Source organism: Ambystoma mexicanum, chromosome 8 (genome assembly GCF_040938575.1).
Source record: "Ambystoma mexicanum isolate Mex_15411 chromosome 8, UKY_AmexF1_1, whole genome shotgun sequence".
NCBI lineage: Eukaryota > Metazoa > Chordata > Amphibia > Caudata > Ambystomatidae > Ambystoma > Ambystoma mexicanum.
This window is the reverse complement of record NC_090929.1, coordinates 296360296-296380876: the sequence shown is the minus strand read 5'-3', so window position 1 is coordinate 296380876 and position 20581 is coordinate 296360296. Positions and strand designations below refer to the sequence as shown.

At 48.7% G+C, this 20581-nt stretch overlaps 1 protein-coding gene across 5 annotated transcripts in view; it reads left to right on the top strand.

The window, feature by feature from the left end:
- CACNA1B (calcium voltage-gated channel subunit alpha1 B) overlaps positions 1-20581 on the top strand; it is a 2298664-nt gene that overhangs the window by 2068576 nt on the left and 209507 nt on the right. The gene's annotated exons all lie outside the window — the stretch shown is intronic.

The window sequence follows — 20581 nt, the reverse complement described above, 5'->3', positions numbered from 1 at the left end:
TACCCGCAGCTGTTACCCATCTTTAACTCTGTCGCAGAAGCTCCCTGAAACGGATTCAATGCTGTCGAGCACCAAAAACTTCTACAAGCACGAGGTACATTGTGGCTCTGTCCCCCTGGTCCTCCTCCGAAGACCCTTAGGGACATTTTATGGCCCATTGCTCCCTTTCTGCTGAAACCAAGTATCCTTGAACATTGGGATTCATTACTTTACCGACTACCCTCCTGTCAGTATTCAGAGTGCATCCCCTTTCCTTCTTGAAACTGTCTGTCCTCTGTATTCCTTTACAGGGTGGGTTGTATTTTATAGTGTGCTAGAACTGTCTGTTGTGATAATAATAAAGTGGATATTTTTATACAACTTGACTGGACAGACCCTTTTATCATTCGGTAATAATTGTATTTTCGCTGCTTTGCAACTAACCAACGATCCACGAGCTTGCAGAGATAACCCTGCTGTTCCGTCCACGTTAGCAAAATTGGACAAGGAGGTTTATAATTTACTTGTGTTTCCAATCTGTTCGGATCCCTTCTGGTGTACTAACGGTGTGGGGCTGATTGATGGTTTAGAAACAGATATTCATCCCTGGACCACTAGTGCCCCGGAAGTTGATTTCTCACAATTTGGCCATTTCTTGATGGTAAGGTGGCAGAATTTCCACCAGCATTTTGCTGGAGGTTTTTCCTCATCCTCGCTGCCAAAGTCGTAGCCGTAATGCGGCAGTAATGCAGTGGTAATGGAGTTAACACTGTATTACCTCTGTTTTTTACCACACCTCTGTACTCTTAATGAGGTCCTATGAGTCACAATTATCCCAAAAACCACTCGGAGTCAGGGTGGGTTGAAGAAATAAAAAAGTCATACGTAGCAGGTTAAGCCCCTCCCACCTTTCCTGCACGGGTCTGCAGTAGAAAAACAATGGCGGCGCTGGAGGACAACTGTTCGCATTCATGTTCTGTAAGCTCCATGAGGGAGGGGTTGGTGTTCCCCCATCTAAGGTCATGGTGGTCTAGGGAGGTTACAGTCCCCCTGCGTGTCTGCCATTGGGGTTTGGGAGCACAAGGTGGTGCTTCGGTCTGCCGCAACTTAATGCAGCATCTTCTCTCTGCGGCAGATTACTTAGCCCTATGCTGGGTCATATGGGTGCAGAAGCTTACCTTCTTCTCTCTGGGTTTCCCTCTTCCTGATGTTCATGATGGTATCCTGTTGTGTGGGTTGTTGGTGATCAGGTTTCAGCTTTCTTATTACAAATGTAGGTTGCTTCATTATGATTCTCGTTCTGATGCTTCTTCTGGGTTTCTTGCTCTCATGATGGTTCTGCTCCTGAAAAAACAGAAAAACGGTTATATCTTGTATTTGAGGCATGGCTGGAGATAGTTGTACTGCTGAAATACATGCTGGTACTGGGGAGAAGGGAGGACATAAAATGGGCCCTCTCAACTGCCATGATACACCCATGGGGTAGGACTGCCTCAGGATTTCTCTCTGTTCGGCCTCCTGTCTTCCACTGAGAGGGGATCCTGTCCTCTCTTGACAAGGCCAGGGTACTTGCCTTTCCAACACCCTCAAACTCCACCCCCCCCCCCCAAAGTCCTTCTCTTCTTCCCCCTCTCCCTTTCAAACCTGATTTAACGTATCAGGTGAGAAAATCTACACAGGCTTGTTAAGTACCCACCCGTGTTCTACTGTAAAGGTAAACGGTTGTAACGCCAAGAAACACCTCATGATACTGGAATTCATGTTTTTATTCCTGCCCATCTAGACCAATGCACCGTGTTCGGTCACCAGTTTAAAACTTTGGCCAGTCAGGTAATACAGCAGGCTTTTTTATGGCGAGAGCCTCTAGCTCGATTTTGGGGAAGCCCATCTCTCTGGGATGGAGTTTGTTGCTGATGTACATTACTGTATTCTTTTCAAACCTTTCCAACTGTGATATTACTGTACCTAACCCAACAGCATAGACGACTGTCATTTGGCCGGTCAGGTAATACAACAGGCTATTGACTTCCCATTTTATGGCGAGAGCCTTAAGCTCAATTATGGGGTAGACCATTTCTCTCGTTGGAGTTTGTTGCTGAGGTACATTACCTTTTTCTCGTCTCCTGTTTCTACCTGTGATGTAACTGTACCTAACCGAACAGCAGAGGCATCTGTCTGCAGCATACATTCATTGGAGAAATCAGGACTAATTAGGACGGGCTTCAACACAAAGATCTCTTGAGTTAATTAAAGGTGGTCTGGGTCTTGTCATTCCACTCAAAGATATTGGAATACCCCTTCTTCAGTTTATCAGTCAGGGGTCCTGCTGTTTCTGGGAAATTCAGGATGAAACAGTGGTAATATCCAACCAATCCCAGAAAAGCAGCGGTACTTGCTGGACTGCCCTGATCTTGACCATCTGGAGAAACCCCTGCCTTTATTTCCTACTTGGAATCCCAGATATTCAAACGATGATTGGGCTAGATGACATTTAGTTGGGTTATCAGTCAGGTGTATTTTACTCAACTGATTGCAGACAGCTGGGAGAGGTTGCAAATAGTTCCTCCAGCTTGAGCTATATACCACAATATCATTGAGGTAGGCTTCAGAAAAAGTGTTGCAGGGAACCAGCATCTGGTCCATCATCCTCTGGATTGTTGCAGGAACTCCACACAGCCCAAAAGGCAGGACTGTGAACTGAAACAGGCTCTCTGGAGTTGAGAAGGCCTCTTGGCTTTAGTCTCCTCATCCAAAGGTACCTGCCAGTCACCCTTTGTCAGGTTCAATGCCAACATTAATTTAGCTGCCCCCAGTCCCTCCACCAGTTCATTAAGTCTCGGCATGGAGTGGGCATAAAATCTAGATATCTCGTTCAGGTACTGAAAAATGCCTTGTTTGGTCTGGTTTAGGTTCAAGTATAATCAGGGATGCCCATTTGCTATGTGACCTCTCAATGACCCCCAAAGCAAGCATCATGTACAATTAATTATGGAGATTTGTTTCCGGGCTCTGAGTGAGGTGTGTATCATGTGGACGATCCCTCCTTGTACACGCCCAGATTTTGAATAGAACACATCGGCAAAACTTTCAATGAACTGGGCTAGTTCTTGATGCTCTCTGGTTGTTAAACCAACAGGAATGATGGGCATCACACTTCTGAACTGAATATCCTCAGCCCTTTAAGATGAGTAGCAATTACCCAGGAGATGGATGGGTATGCAGAAGTTACTCAAACATCAATAATCAAAACAACTCAGTTGGTAAAATGGATAACTGTTTTATTTTCAATTGTCTAAAAGAGGGAGCACAACAAGCATCAACGAATACGCGTGATCCTCTTACTCAACAAGTTTAATAAAAAACAGAACTTATATATCAAAAACTCATCATCACTGACGTTGACCTACGTCACTACCAACGTCATCCTACGTGGCAAACTACAAAAAACTAATAGCAACTGTGATAGGCTCTGAGTGAATATCTAAGTATCTGATCCATACTAGTATGGGATAGTGAGTGAAAGTGATCGGTTTCTTAACATCAGGTGGGGCAACCAAGCCCTCCTCTTTAAATGGCCACTATGGACGTCACTAAATACATGATGTCCCATTGGCTACACAAACTATAGGACCCTTAATTACGCGGTCCCCTACAATTGGTTGGCACTCTAACCTTCATCAGTACTTTTCCATCTATGTCTAGCAGCACGCAGATTGGACTTCCAGGTGCTGGTGAGCTCATCTTAACTCCACCTTCCCACCAATTAGCATTTATATCTGTGAACACCTCAGTAGTCAGCGTAGCCAGTTAGGCTTTGAAGCTTGGCCTTGAGTTTGTTCTGTATTGTGGAGAATCAGGGGAGTGAAGGCACGCTGTTCCCTCATGCGTAGGTGTGTACATCTTGCTCGTCCAACTTCATCCTTACATGTGACTGAAGACCATAAAATCGAGCTTTCACTGTCTTTAAATACTATTTTTTAATAGACCTCTGACATCTTCCTCGTTTGTTCATGTCTTTTTGAACAGGAGCTGTTCTTTCACACGATTTTGTAATGCTAGTTAACTTCAGCCTGATAAGACCTTGGCTTCTTGGCTTGGCTTCATGGTTCATCCAGCCTTGCCTTTTTTCGAAATTCACTTTTACTTCATGCGTTTTCTTACTGCGACACACTGAGAAGAGGCCTTTCTTTTTTAGTTCAACTCTGCTATGACACGTAGTGGAAACATCCATCCTTTACTCTTTATGCATATATGTATATATTGGCGCATGCCGCAACCTATTCACTATAAAGCTAGCCTCAAGAATACTTTGTCTGCTTACGTTTCTTTTGCATTTGTACACAAGTAAACTGACTTAATATCTTCATCCATTTTATGGCATAAGCTTCTACACCTTGATCCCAAGATGTCACTTGTCCTTGATACTTTCTTGATACCTTATAGTATATCTGCATTCTCTAGTCTCTGCATCTCTTCTATGTACGTCAGCTCAGCTCTGTGTGATGTCACCATTCGTCTAGACCATTCATTTTCTCTGCTTCTTCTGGGATTTCATTCAAAAGGCCATCATATTTTCTTGTATACTGGTATGATTTACTCAATGGGAACCTTGCCTCCAGGATTATCCTAGGTATCGGTAGTTTCACTGGTACTGCACGATTTTCACATCTGGGCTCCCAACATGTAGGCAACATAGGAGAGGTGGTTGAGGTGGGGGTACTTGGGTCCTCCTCTACATTCCCTCCTCTGGGCGATTTATCAACCACTCTCTCATCATCCTTCACATTCAGGCATCTTTGTCTGAAGAATAACTTCTTTGGAATCCATATCTTTATGACTCCCTTCAGGCATCCTGCTGATTTCACAGGCTGATTTTTGTTCCATGTCATGAGACTGCGCTGTCCATTGGGAGTACAACAGATCCATCTTCCTATGTACTTCTTATGATTCTTTGGATACAGGAACTTTGTCCCCTCAGGTGCATGGACACTGGCCTTCACAAAGACTCTGATTTATTCATCTGTCAAGTCTTTGACCTTCCATCCTGGTTCAACATTGATCATAATCTTCATCCCTATGGCTTTCTTGGCTGTTTTATTGCATTGGGAGATTATTATCTTGATCACCCAAAATCCAAGCAATATCATTAGTATCAGAGCTCCAAGGAACTTAGAAATGTCTGCCATCCATTGCGGAACCCAAGTAAAGAGGGATCCAAACCAGCTGTCATCAGAAATGTCTTCTACTTCATCGATCATCTGGCCATGGAGTTTTGTCAGCATACCTATGGCCTCTGTCAATGTTCCATTCTTGTCATCATGAAAAGGAGTGAATGTGCAACATGATTCAATAGCTATGATCATGTCCAAGACATATCTGTTCTGGGGAGTCATCAGTCGTATGGCTCTCAACAGTTCCCTGATAGCATTGAATCCCTTTATGGTGGTGTTGATTGCCTGGTAATCTGCAGCCATTTGGTATTTGCTCTAACCTGGACACTTGGCATGAAGATCAACGAAAACACTGAAGCTGTCTGGCTAAATAGTCTGTGCTCATAGGGAATAGCATCAAAAGCCTCTATAGATTTTGCAGAGAAATACCTCTCTCTCTTCAGTCTTCGTTTTAGCTCCACGGATCTCTTCTTCCTCAGGTAAGCATCTGCTTTTGGGAAACTGTCAAGGTTTAAGTCACTTTTAGGACTCACCAATGCGGGAACATGAACATTCACTTGTGAGCATCGTCCTCCCCAATCTTTGGGTAGCCTCATATATGCTTTGGATCCACAAGCCCAATAGTGATCCATGATAACTGCTGTTCCAAGTATCATTCCTGGAACATCAAAGATTTGACGACAGTTCTGATTCACTCCAACTTTTCTTGTGCCATTATTTCTGAAACACAGCTTTGCACTCTCCAAAGGTACTATCTTTAAGGATCCTCCCATGTCTTCAACCCAGGTCAGTAGTTAGCAAGTCTTGGCTATAGTGGCTTACAACCATTCTGTACTATGTCAATAGCAGGTTTATAACAACCAATAGCCACCCAGGCTCTCCAGATCACCACTCCTTCTTCCCATCCATCTGGTGATAACACTGATACCCAGATCTGCATTTGGCCTCTGTTCTTCCATCTACGAATTTCTTCTGCAGATTTTCCTGGACTCTCTAGTCTTTTGTTGACTTTCCATCTGATTCCAGCTACTTTCACTCCAGGCTTCTTGTATCTGATCACATGGTTCTTAGTATGAGCTCCATTTCTTGTTTTTGTATCCTGGACATAGTCATCTTCATCTGGATCTGTCCATTCAGTTGCCCATTTGAAATAAGCATCTCGGCCCATAAACTGGCCTCTTGTTTGGCAAAGTGCTATGTGAGAAAGACAGTGTGCTGTCTGGATGTCTATTTCAATAGCTATGAAGATCTTAGACTTCCCCATACTATCAGGCACAAATACACATACAAAACATTCCTCCTTTGAGGTTCTTCCTCCCACTTCCCTTATGTGTTGATACCATATGGTGTTTCCCAAATGTGCTGTACTATCCAGGTAATCATTTAACTCACAGTCATCTTCCCCAATATCCCTCTTAGGTCTTATTCTCTTCTTATGGTCTGCCATGACTCTCTCATACAGCATATCAGCATAACTCTGTCTAACTGGACCAATCATGGGCACATCTGTCAGTGGACTGGATGTGGTTACATGAATTTTCTGTGTAGGTTCACCTTTCAACACCCATTTCTTTTATCTCCCTTGTAAAGCCTGTTTCTGGTGTCCAAAAATAATCTATAAGATACTTTTCGCATTTGACTGACTGTCAGTAACATTTACCTCAGACTAAGGTGATTCCTCATCATTCTTTGAAACAGGGATAACTACATAGGGTCTTGTCTGCTTAGTAGTTGCCACATTTATACCATCCTTCTGCTTCGGAAGATTCTCAGGAGTTTTTTCTCCATTCACATCTATGTAATATGCTGTTCACACAGTGAGTGAAAGCAGTATTATTATAAACAAAATGCAAGCATAAATAACACAGAGATACGAAAGTGTACAACATTGATTCTTTACACAACATGGACATTTCTCTGGATCTGGCATGATGATATTGCTACTAATGCTGCCCATTTTTATTGCCTAAGGAAGGAAAAATTAACTTTAATATGGCACCGTTATGCACTGGTTTCTGGAAACTGCTGATCTCACTCGATAACCTTCCTTGGTCAACTGACTACTTACTGGACAATGAACATGACTTCCCTGTAGACTCCTTGAATCGGCCTTTCGCTGGACAACATGATGATTTTCTTTCAGCATGAAGGAGGGCTCTTTTAAGCCACCAATTCCTCGATCTGTCCCTCGAAGAAAAAGCCTCATTCAGATCTCAGAGTTCTCTCAGAATAAGCCTTTACTTGAAATATAATGTCTCTCAACACCTCATTCAATGCTGCATTATTTCTTGGATCCCTTAGGAACGTACAGACATCTGTGTGTCTTCCAACAAGCTGTGGTCACTCTTCAACCAAGTAATAAAATACCAAACTGACCAGTCTGTGCGTGTTGTCAGCGGATAGGGGCATTTGCACTTTCCCCACTGTACTCAGGAAGCTGAAGAATTTGTTCAGTGATGACTATAAGCAATCTTCTCACAACTGGACCATTCTTAGGATCTTACAGGAAAATAGGAATGCTAGTAGTTCTCCCCACAAGTGAAGGGTATGCACGCAATACAAACTAAAAAAAAAGCAAGAATGATCTGTGAAACGTTGTCATCGGGCATCACCATGAGCAAATCCAAACAGGAACTCGGTGAGAAAGGAATCAGGATACTGTACCCTCTTCCTTTTGTCAAAAACGAAATCAAGATTTGGCATATTCTTCTTCTTATCAAGGCTTAAGCATGCTTCTGTCCAATGTCACAAATTCCCATGGCTCAAGAACAGATATCTTCCCTTAACTCTTCTCCAAAAGACTGGTTCGACAAAAAGTACAGAGCCCCAGAGAGCCCTGCCGCCTGCCTCCACACTCAACCCGCACCAGATTCCGTTGTCTCGGCGGTTGCCAGAAAAAGGTCAGCTAAACCATCTTCGTTCTGTTCTGTTCCGCTAGACAAAGAGGGAAAATATCTCAACACCTTCGGTAAGAGGATCATTACCACAGCTGCCACGACTATCAAATCAGCAAAGGCAATGGCCATCCTCGCACATTACAACCGTGAGTTGTGATACAAGTTGGGCCCCTTGCTGGAGTTCCTGCCGGATGACAAGAAGCAAGAAGCATTGGACATCTTCCATGAGTTGGCATCAGACCATGCCATTACTGTTTCTGTAGACATCGCCAACACTAATTTTCACCAGCTTGGCAATGGATCAGTTTTATGTAGACAGGGTTGGATCAAGTCCACAGATTTTTGGCACGATGTCCAGTCCAGGGTCGTGGACATACCTTTCTATGGCTGCTCCCTGTTTGGGAAGAAGGTGAATGAGGCCTTACAATTCATAAAAACGGACACAGAAACCGCTCGCTCCTTGGGCACACTACAGCAGAGGCACCAGTCCTTTCGTTCAGGGAAAGGGCGCTATGGCAGGACTTCGCGGGATAACTGTGCTACATACTCCTCCTACAAGACCCCGTATTCATCAGGGGATCAGTACTGCAAAAAGTCCCAGTCTGACAGGGGTTCTCAATGATGCTGTGGCTCTTCCCAATCTCTGGGTCCAGGCCCTCCCACTTCAACACCCCAGTAGGAGGACCACTGTAAAGGTTCATCTAAGAATGGTCACACACCACCACCGACAAATGGCTGTTTTCCCTCCTCCAGCAGGCACACTTGCTGGAGTTAATAAACTATCCACCGGACATTCCTCCTGTGCACAAACCAGAGAAGTTGTGACATCTCTTCATTCAGAAAGAGTGAGCTCTGCTGTAGAAGGGCGCAGAGGAGAAGGTTCCCAGGCACGAGCTGGGCAGAGGAGTAAACTCCTGCTACTTCTTGGAAAGGAAATAAATCACTGCAAAACAAGTCAAGGAGTTGGAGACCGATATTAGATCTGAGGGTACTCAACAAGTTCCTAAAATCACAAACGTTCCGCCTGCTCGCTCTACAGCAGGTGTTGTCCCAGCTGCAGTAAGGCGACTTCCTAGCGTCCCTTGACCTCAAAGACGCATACTTTCACACCGGTGCTACCTACGCTTCATGGTGACAGGGGTGCATTATCAGTTGAAGGCCCTTCCATTCGGCTTGAGGTATGCTACGCGGGTATTCATCAAATGCCTTGCGCAAGTGGTGGACATTGTCAACTCTCACTACTGCCTTTAGATGGGGGAGATTTAGACTCTACGCCTTTCCACCCAAAGATTGTGGATCTACTAAACTTCAGCAACCTCTGCAGAAAAAGGGTTTATTTAGGCCCACCAAAGGTAGGGGTGTTCTTCAGCAATAATCTTCAGCCTCAGTACCACAAGGACCTCAAACACCCAAACCGCTCTAAACGCAGAATTCGGCTTTTCCAAAAGGCTTCTCATCAAATTACAAAAGACTGATGGATTTTACAGTTGATAAACCAAAGATAGTGCCTATGTTTCTTGCAGAAACCCTCCAAATAATCGTTAATTTACCTTTGCCTCCTCTGGAACCTCTCCTCTTGGAAGAACCAACTTAGCTTCTGCTGAAGGGAGAGGTGGAGCTTGTTCCAGCAGAGAAAATCAGGAAAGGCTAGTTTTCCCATTACTTCCTAATTGCATAGAACGATGAAGGGCTCATACCCATCTTAGATCTGACACTCTTCTACAACCTTCAATGAAGGAGCCAATTCAAGATGGTAACTATGGGAAACGTCCTGCGGGCCCTAGGACATCAGGACTGGCTGGTTATTTTTGACCTGCAGGATTCTTACTTATACGTCCCTATCTACCCCATATATTGGAAGTACCCAGTGATAGAAGTGTAGCAAATAAAGTTGTGGAACTGTGACTCCGGTGGGAGACAGAGTAGGAAGAAAGGGGGCACCTTGCAACACATTTGCCAAGGGTTGCAGTAATGCTGGTTGACAGTCAATTGAGTTGAAACAGATTTCAGTTTAGCTGGAACTGATATCCAGTGGTAAAATGGAGAAGAGTGCTTCAACTTCACAAAGAACAGTTCTGGAATGGTGAAAATAGTTGCAAAAAGTAGTGGAGCTGTTAATTGTAAAAAATGATAGTGGAAAACCGCTCCTGACCGTTCCCATTCACTTCGACCACTGGAAGTACCTTTATTTGTTTTTTTGCTGTGGGATGCACACCAGTTCGAACTGCTCCCATTCGGCCTCACTTTGGCCCCAAGAGTATTCACAAGAGTCATGGTGGTGATGGTAGTCCATCTATACAGACAGAAGGCCAAATCGGAAGAGGGTGCTTTACGGGACATGGGGACAGCCCTGTTGCTCAGCCCATTTGCACATACATAATAAGGTCACAGGAGGAATCCAAAATTACATCACAGGTGACATTCATAGGGGGGACTCCAAGGTAAGATGATTGTCACTTCCCACTCCCGCCAAATTTCCTAGGTTTTGTTGCAATGAAGCAGAACATTTTACCTTTACCTTAACTAAATAATTGTTCGCATATATAAAGAGAGAGTGCATTGCCTAGTATTTTGATGATAGACTGCCCTTGTGGGTGGGGCAAGACAGAAATGCAAATTGACATTTCTCCTCGGTGAAAAAGCAGTGAAGTAACATGCTAAACTCCTGAATGGGATACATCCCATTTAACAGGTTATTTGAGCCATGCTTGTTCTCGGTGGACGGGCTCCCACATTTGTTTTGATATATCCTTGTTGGTTATTGGCCTGGTGGGTGCTGTGTGCATAACTCCTGACAGTGATTTGTAGATTTCTAGCATTTGGACTCTCCAAATGTACACTTTTTGTTTGCTCACAGTTCTCACACACATACAGTGACACCTCCAGTACAGTGATTAATACCCGAGTTCAGTTTCTAAGCGAGGATCCGGTATTCGAACCTCTGTTGATCTGCATGGTTTTGCTTCCAAGACCAGAAGGTTGCCTATGTGCTATCCTCCGTTTGTATACAACAATCTTAAAAGGTGGATAAATAATGCTCCCTTGTGTAACTGTTGCATCTCTTGTTTAGTGTTTGAACCAGTTTCATAGAGTAAGACACCATCTAGCCGGTCCGATAGCACAGCGAGTAGTGCGCTCGCTTTGACATCTGCGCGGAGCCTGCTGATGCAGGTTCGAATAAGGATAAATCTGAACACAGCGGGTTCTACTGAAACGTGGTCTAGTACACCAACGTTTATCATCACCTAAAAGCAGACAGAAATAATATGTGGGCCACTGCAGCAACCAGAAAAGATATTCTTATGTTTGCATCATTGCTACAGAACAATTTCTAACGTTACTGAAAAAATGTCGACTGTAAAAATTATGCAGACGTTTTCCATTCTGGAGAAGCTTGATACTTCTTGAACATGGTGCCTGGTTCTCTCGATGGTTCTCTCGATGCATATGCGGACAAATGCTAACACTTCCACACACCAACCCCTAGCCTACTACTTATAGGAACTTCAGGGTACATGCATTTTGTTTGCATTGTATGGCAGCCCTTCGTTTAGCTATGTGAGTACGTGCTCAAATGTAAGTGATAAAATGTGTACAGTGATGCCCTGCATGTAGAAAAATGCATGTAATTACCACATGCATGTGGTAAAATGTAGTCTTGTGAGGCCCGAGAATCCAGCAGAAAGAGCCCAACCTCTCAAGTGTCCTCTTATCAAGCTCTTTGCCAGATTCGGCTTATTCACTACATGCAGTATTGAAAGCATAGCATTTTGCGTGGATCCCACTTTCTCTTGACTTTCACTGTTGCTTGCAGTGAATCCCCTTATGCACACAAGACAGATATCTAAAATGGTGGCTGCTATGATAAACATGGTGCCCGTCATTGCTAATTAAATTCACTGGATTGTTCCTTCTTTTCTTAGTTATAGAACCAGCTTGCAGAATCCACAGGGAGCCAGCATATCTGCTGGGTTCAGAATACTGATCAGTGGTAATAGGCTTCCGATTTCCTGAACTCTGAAGGAAACATTCACATTCACACTCCCCCCATAGGGTTTCTGCACTGTGCGGGAATCAGAAAATGTGTGTGAAAACTGCACAATCAGCTGGTTTTGTCAATGACCTTCTCAACAAAGTAAGAGGCTATGGGCTAAAATGCAGTCTCACACTGTATATGGTAAAATAGAGGAAAATCTCCCATCAGTGCAGTAAAATCACACACATAAGGCAATTGGCCAGTTCTCCAGCATGGGGTCTGGCATGGATTCACATGCTCATGAATATTCCCCGTCGTCAGGCTGGGAATCCTCGGTAAAGAAAAAACCAGTATCAGTTTCGTTTCTGATCTGTCTTTCGTAGTAATAACCAATCACTGGTCTCTGCGTCATACTGACCACAGCCAATGACTGCCCTCTACCTAAGCACCGCCTCTGGCAGCCATCTTCAGATTTTTACCGCACGTTCATGTGTTGGGATCCTCGTGCTATTGCTCTCGAGCGTTAGTGCTATTTTTTCACGTTTTTTCTCAAAAACTTCGTTTTTTCGGTCAGAAGAGCCTCAAGCTCCACCGATTCTCCATCCGATCAACGGGGACCCGCGTCGGATTCACCTGCGCCCCTCAAGGGTGAAGATTTCGTCGAGCTACGCTTTTGGAGGACTCCAGAAGTTTCTCAGGCCCGGTCATGGCCCAGGAGAAGGGGAGCTCGACGCCCGGAAAGCTGTTCAGGGTCTGCCCTGGATGTCAGCTGCAGAACGTCTTCAAGGAGGACGAACACTCTTTTTGTCTTTACTGCCTACATGAGGACAAGACGCACGTGGAGAAGGACTGTGCGTGTTGCGGCAACATGTCGGAGCGGACCATGAAGGACAGCCATCAACGTCTCGCCAACTGGCTGGAAGGGAAGAGCCCGTCCGGCGAGAAGAAGAGGAAGAAAGCCGAGCGGTCTTCTAAGACCTTTGAGGACGCCCCGGCGACGGGGGTCCAACATAAGGCCAAGCACCGCGAATCCGCTGGCACCGGGAGCGCCGAACGGTCGGGCTCTACGGGCGCCAGGCAGGGCGCACCCTCCCCGGCACCATCAACCACGAGCCAACGCTCTGGGTCAGGCAAGAGGAAGGCCGAGCACCCGGCGAAGCTCCTGGAGAGGCCCCGGTCGAGCTCGAAGGCGGAGGGGGAGCGAGGCAGTGTCCCCCCCTCAAGGATAAGGCGGTGAGCGCACCTAGGGTGGTGAAGGCCTTAATCCATCCGGCCAAGCCCTCTATCGAAACTGTCGCGGTGGCCCTGGCTCAGCCTGTGGAGGCTACACCAGTGGTGGCGACCTCGGGGCTCAGAGTCTCCCTGCCACCTCGGAGGGAGTCCTCTTTTGTGCCCATCGATAGGACCCCCGTGAAATCCCCCGTGGGGAAGAAAAAGGGGGGGCAGGGCGTCGTCGTAGATTCGGCCTCAACCTCGGAGGAGGAGCTGGTCGAAGTCTTAAGCCACGGGCTCGGCGTGGAAGAAGACCGGCCCGTCGGGATGGATCCCGACGCAGGTGACGACGACATCGTCGAGGGTACCGACGGGGCCCCTGATCGCCCGTCGGATTCCCCTCTGCCAGCGCCGCGAGACAACTCGGCGGCCATTTTGTTGGCTATACAGTCCTTATGCTCAGAGATAAGGACGAGACTACCGTTGCCGACGGAACCTCTCCCGTCGGGGGACCCAGAACCGGGACCTTCTGGTGTTCCCCCTACCAAGAAAAGAAGGATCCACCCTCCGCCTCCTTTTCAGCCGTCGCGCCCCTTCCAGCCCTCCTCCCCGTCCACCCGAGGGGATGATACGGGGACTGACACGGCAGCGACGGGTACGGACGACGAGGTATACGACGAGGATGTACCGTCCTTGCCTCCCACCAGGGCTTCTCCGCCCGACGAGATTGGATCGTTCCACTCCATGATCACCAGGGCATCCGAGCTTTTCCAACTCTGCCCTGAGGAGAAGAAGAAGGAAGGTTTCCTTTATCAGCGGCGCGAGGCCAAGAGGAAGATGGTCCTCTCAGTGCCTCTATTGGACGACATTTGGGATGAGGGCCTCACCCTCCTCAAGAACCCTTCCACGACGCCAGCTAGAAGAGACCGGTACGAGAAGAAGTACCGGGTCCCGGACACGGCCCCCCTGTGCCTCCGGGCGCAGCCTACCCCGGACTCCGTCGTCTCCGCGGCGGCCAGGAAAAAAGCGGGGGGGGTGCGGCCTCCACATCGACTTCCCCACCGGACGGCGAGGGAAAGAAATTGGACGCTATGGGACGCAGAGTCATCTCGTCTGCGGCGACGACGATTAAAGTGGCCAACGCCTTGGCTATCGTGGCCCGCTACGACAGGGAGCTCTGGTACAAACTGGCTCCCCTACTGGACTTCTTGCCGGACGACAAGAGGGCAGAGGCCCTGGAGATCCTGCAGGAAGGTGAGGTGGCTTCGGACCACGCCATTACCGTTGCGACGGACATCGCCGACACTGGGTTCCACCAGTTGGGCAACGGCGTTTGCCTTAGGCGGCGTGGATGGCTCAAGGCTACGGACTTCCGTCAAGACGTTCAGACCAGAGTCCTGGACATGCCCTTCGATGGGAACAACCTGTTTGGGAAAACAGTGGACGATTCCCTTCAGGCCATTAAAGCGGACACCGAGACGGCCCGGGCCCTTGGAGTTGCAACAACGACGGACGCCCTTTCGGAGCAGCGGAGGCAAGGGCGCCTCCAAAAGTTCCGGCGGCGGTTTCTCCACCTACCGTCAAGCGGCCCGCTTGTCGGCTCAGGAGGCCTACAGAGGACGAGGCAAGTCTGGCGGATCCCGCCGTCGTCGCCAAGGAGGTCAAGGCGGCAAAGCCTCGTCGAAGCAGGATTGAACCGACCGTGGGGTCGGGCCCCCACCGAAGCACCCCGGTGGGAGGCCGGCTGGCGAGCTTCGTCAGCGTGTGGGAGTCCATCTCCACCGACCGTTGGGTGCTGGACGCCTTGGCCCGGGGCCACGCGCTCGAGTTTCAAAGAAGGTGTCCGCGCGTCCCCCCCGTGGCCAGGAAAGAACTTCACGTCCCTCAACTTCTCCTGGAGGTAAAGGCGATGCTCAGTAAGGGCTCCATCGAACTCGTCCCAAAGAGGCTTCGGGGCTCCGGAGTTTACTCGAGATACTTCCTCGTGAAGAAGAAGACGGGGGATGGCGCCCCATCCTGGACCTGCGACGTCTGAACAAGTTCATCAAGGCGCAAAAGTTCCGGATGGTCACCCTCCAGCACGTCCTGGGTCAGCTGGAGGAAGGAGACTTCCTGTCGTCGTTGGATTTGGAGGATGCCTACTTCCATATTCCCATCCTAAAGGGGCACCGAAAATTCCTCAGGTTTGTGGTCCAAGGGCGTCACTACCAGTTCAAAGCCCTCCCCTTCGGACTACGGTCGGCACCCAGGGTATTCACCAAGTGCCTTGCACCGGTGGCGGCGCAGCTGCGCCGCGAGGGGATCCACGTCTACCCCTACCTGGACGACTGGCTCATCCGAGCCAAGACGAGGGAGCTCGCCGTGGATCACACGGCAAGGACCGTCCGACTTCTCACAGACCTGGGATTCTCCGTGAACTACGCCAAGTCTCACCTGGTACCCGCGCAAAACGCACTGTTTCTGGGAGCGAAGCTCGACACAGTGTCTCTTCTGGCCTCCCCGTCGGAGGAAAGGACCAGGTCCATCCTGGGCAAGGTACAGCGGATGTTGGTTTCCGACGCGGCCAAGGTGAGGTCCATCAAGTCCCTCCTCGGAATGATGTCTTCCTGCATCTACCTCATTCCCATGTGCAGGCTCCGGATGCGCCCGTTGCAGGAGTTCCTGGACGCGCACTGGATCCAAACGACGGGCAGCTTCGAGGAGAGGATCACACTCGACGAGAGTTTCCGCCGAGCGGTCCGGTGGTGGGGCAACCGCACGCATCTGACGGCGGGCATGGACTTCCAGACCCCAGACCACCAGGAGACAGTGACCACCGATGCCTCCCTGGAAGGGTGGGGAGCGCACACCGAAAATCTGCACGTGAGAGGCCTTTGGCTCCCGACGGAGAAGTCCCTCCATATCAACGTCCTGGAGCTCCGTGCAGTGTTCTGGGCCCTCAGGTCCTTCCTTCCGTCCCTCAAGGGCAAGGTGGTGAGGATCTTCACCGACAACACCACCACCATGTTTTACATCAGGAAACAGGGCGGAACCAGGTCCCCAGCGCTGTCCAAGGAAGCGCAGGACCTGTGGCATTGGGCCGTCGCCCAAAGGATGTTTCTGGTGCCGTTTCATCTGGCAGGGATAAAAAACACCATCGCCGACTCACTCAGCAGGGAGCTGCGCTCGTGCCACGAGTGGGAACTACGGCAGGATCTAGTGGATCGCCTCTTCCGACGGTGGGGCACACCCCAGATCGACCTGTTCGCGACGGCGACGAACTCCAAGTGCCGGAGGTTCGCCAGCAGGTTTCCCCAGGCGAGGAGCATGGGCGATGCCTTCTCGTTCCCCTGGGAGGGCCTGTTCCTCTACGCGTTCCCTCCTTTGCCACTGCTAATCCGGCTCGTCAACCAGCTCAAGAGGTCACGGTGCAGGATGATCCTCATCGCACCTGCGTGGCCGAGGCAGATATGGTTCCCGGACCTTCTGGACTTGTCAGCGTCCCCGCCAATCAAGCTGCCGGTGGTCGCGGATCTTCTCTCCAGGGAAGGAGGCGCCATCCTCCACCACGACCCGAAATCGCTGAACTTGCAGGCCTGGCTCCTGCAGCGCTAGAGTTTGGAGGATACGACATACCGGCCGACTGCAGAGAGGTTCTTGCAAAGGCCAGGGCGTCCTCGACTCTTAAATGTTACGGACACAAATGGAAGAGGTTCTCTGTCTGGTGCCACGCACAGAAGATTAACCCTCTACGGATTACGGCTCCCCAGGTACTGCCGTACCTGCTGACGCTGGCCAAAGCTGGACTGGCACACGCGTCCATCAAGATTCATCTTGCTGCGATCTCCCGATACACCAGAACCACGGGCCGGACGTCCTTGTGGTCTCATCGTCTGGTGAAAGAGTTCATGAAGGGACTGTTCAGATCGTTCCCGCCGGTGAAGGCTCCGGCCCCGGCGTGGGAGCTCAACGTGGTGCTGACCAAGCTCATGGGACCTCCGTTCGAGCCTCTGCACTCGGCCCCGTTGAAGTTTCTGTCGTGGAAAACAGCGTTTCTTGTGGCCATCACCTCCGCACGACGGGTGGGAGAGATCCAGGCCCTTTCATGCAAGGCCCCGTACTTGACTTTTCACGACACGAGGGTAGTGCTCAGGACGCACCCCTCCTTCATGCCCAAGGTACCGTCGGACTTCCATCTCAACGAACCCTTGGTGTTGCCTGTGTTCTTCCCGTCGCCTTCGTCGCCGGCTGAGAGGACTTTGCACTCGCTGGATGTGGCTAGAGCGCAGAAGTTCTACGTGGACCGCACGAAGTGTTTTCGGAAGACGTCACAACTCTTTGTGAACTTTGGACCTGTCAATCAGGGGAAGGCTCTCTCGAAGGCTTCCATTTCCAGATGGCTCTCCGGCTGTATCATGTACTGTCATCGGTTGGCAAACCGACCGCTGCCTGGCCGTCCGAGAGCCCATTCCACCAGAGCGATCGCAGCTACCACGGCGTTCCTTTCTGGTGTGCCCCTGCTGGACATATGCAGGGCTGCTACGTGGAGGTCGACGCACACCTTCACGAAATTCTACTGCGTCGATCGGGATTCCAGGGAGGAGTCCAGGGTCGGCCAAGCAGTGCTGCGCAACCTGTTCGCCTGAGGTGAGCCTGGTGAGGAGGTAAGATGCTTAATGTTGAGTTTGATGTACTGCTTAATGTTGAGCCGTTGCCACCTCCCGTGGTTGTGCATGTGTGTACTGCTATGTATTCTTTATTCATGAGCATGTGAATCCATGCCAGACCCCATGCTGGAGAAGGAACAAGTTACTTACCTGTAACTGTTGTTCTCCAGCATGGGTCTGGCATGGATTCACATGCGAACCCTCCCGCCTACCCCTCTGCGGCTCTTCACTTGGTCATACTGCCACTTCACGTGCTTCCAAATCTGAAGATGGCTGCCAGAGGCGGTGCTTAGGTAGAGGGCAGTCATTGGCTGTGGTCAGTATGACGCAGAGACCAGTGATTGGTTATTACTACGAAAGACAGATCAGAAACGAAACTGATACTGGTTTTTTCTTTACCGAGGATTCCCAGCCTGACGACGGGGAATATTCATGAGCATGTGAATCCATGCCAGACCCATGCTGGAGAACAACAGTTGCAGGTAAGTAACTTGTTCCTTCCCTTTTGCCAGCCATTGCAAACAAGTGACACAGCCCAGAAATAGGTAACTTTGGCGATTGAGCTAATGGTTGAGCTATTTCCTTGGCTATTCACGCCAAACTAAGAAGGGGTCCCAGGCTCAATCACAATAAATGTACCTTTCGGTACTGTGATTGTCACCCATGTGATTGTGGGGACGAGCAATATGGTTACTCGTGAAGCTTTTTCCACCCTGAGCCTGTGGATGTTGGGCCCAAGGCATTATGGGGAGGATTCCGTTGTCACCCCATTTTGGTTATTGTCACATGGCAGGAGAATATCACCATGGTCCAGTGCAGGTCCCTGTTGATGGCCTGGTCCCATACCACAGCACTACATTATCAGTGAAGGTTGCTGAAAGCTGCAAAGCGTGTTTCTTGCTACTAAACCACACCCTGGAAGCATCAAAGTGCTCAGTACTGCGCTGGCAACAAATGGGAATGAAAGCTTCAAACCAGGTGGCATACAGGGCAATTATATGAGTGGTTCAGCCCCTTGAGCCCAAGGCAGCCTTGGGCACACTCAAGGAGGACATCCACTCACAAATCGCAGATCCAGATCCTTACTAAATGTCCCACCCAACGGAAGGCAGGAACAAGAACACAGTATAAACGCTCCCAAACCCAGTTGCTCATTGTTGGTTGCAGGAGCAAGAGGCTCACGTTTGGCAATAGTTGGAGACTGGAGAACATTGAAAGAAGAAACAGGAGAGACAGAGGAGAGTGGAGAGGTGGCAACATTCAGGAGTCGGGGGAGGTTGTAACAGTTAAGAGGGTCATGTAGGAGGTGGTGACATCAGAAGGTAAGGGAGGGTAGGAGTATGTGGTAACAACAGAGGGAAGGACTGGACAGGAGGATGTAGTAGTCAAAGAACAGGTGGTAACATCAGATGATGAGAAAAAGACAGAGAAGACAGTGAGGGTTGCAGGAATAATAGAGGAGGTGGTAACATAAGAAGAAGGTTGGTTGCAGGAGGAGGGGATTACATCAGCTCATCAGAGTGGAAGTCAAGACTAGAAGTTAGGAATCAGGGAGCAGCAGAAGGACAGGTAACAACATCAGAGGGAGGCAAAGTGCCTGTTCAAACCCTGTTAGGAGTAGAACGTGTGGCAGTTGCATGGCAGTTCTGGAGGTTTTCTCTGCCTGATTTTTCATCATGAAATAAAAATACAGAAGAACATTTTTGCACCTTTACCTGGCGACTGCTAGAGTTGTTTCTACAGTCTTGTTAGCACCATTATGGTTTCTTATGGTGCACAGAGCGTTTTTGTTGCCTAATATTTAACAAGGGTGGCGCCATCTTTGTACTCGGGCACCATTTGCTTTAGGAGACCCTGCTGGGGCTTCTGTTGTGTATGTATATATATATCTATATATATATATATATCGGTGAGCAAGCGGCAAGTAACGCTGCGAAACGCGTCGACTTTTCTGGGAAGCTAGAATGTTGTATTTTAACTAGTAAAGAAGCCATCACGGGTTTGCTGGTGACGGACTGATTTTTGAAGCATGGTATGAAGTAGAGTGCTCCTCGCATAACTGACGCTCAGCCAGTTCTTTTGAAAACATATATATATATATATACATAATTCAGACCAAGAAGAAGGGTTCGGGTAACCTTAGCCTGCAATGCCAGGATGGATGATGTAACCACTTTGTGAACCGTGTGAACTGGAATAATTATCTGAGTCGCCAGGAAGCCTAGTGCCCGCATCCTGAGAAAGAGACATTGGACAACCGGAGGTTCACTGTAGAGCAATGCACCCGATCCCCTTTAAGCAGAACCATCTTGACCTTTGTATTAGTTCAGAAGATTCCAATTTCATCTGAGATTCCCATTCTTGTGATAAATTCCCTAATAAAAATTCAGAACTATGATATATGATATGATAGGTTATTTATACCGTGCGTAATACCCAGAGGTTTCTAAGTGCGGACCGTGGATTGAACCTGTGTTGCTCTGTGTCGTCTTGCTTCCAAGGCGAGCACGTTGCCCCTGAGCTATCCTACGGAGATGGGCATCGCATCATATACGCTATTGGTGTCTTTCTTGGTCCCAGGTGGAACTGTGTGACAGGATGCGTTTGGGTGGCGAGGGGGAGAGAGACAGGAAGAGCTATCAAGCAAACATATACACACCCATACACCCCAATTCTAGAAAGTATGGCTTGAAATCACAA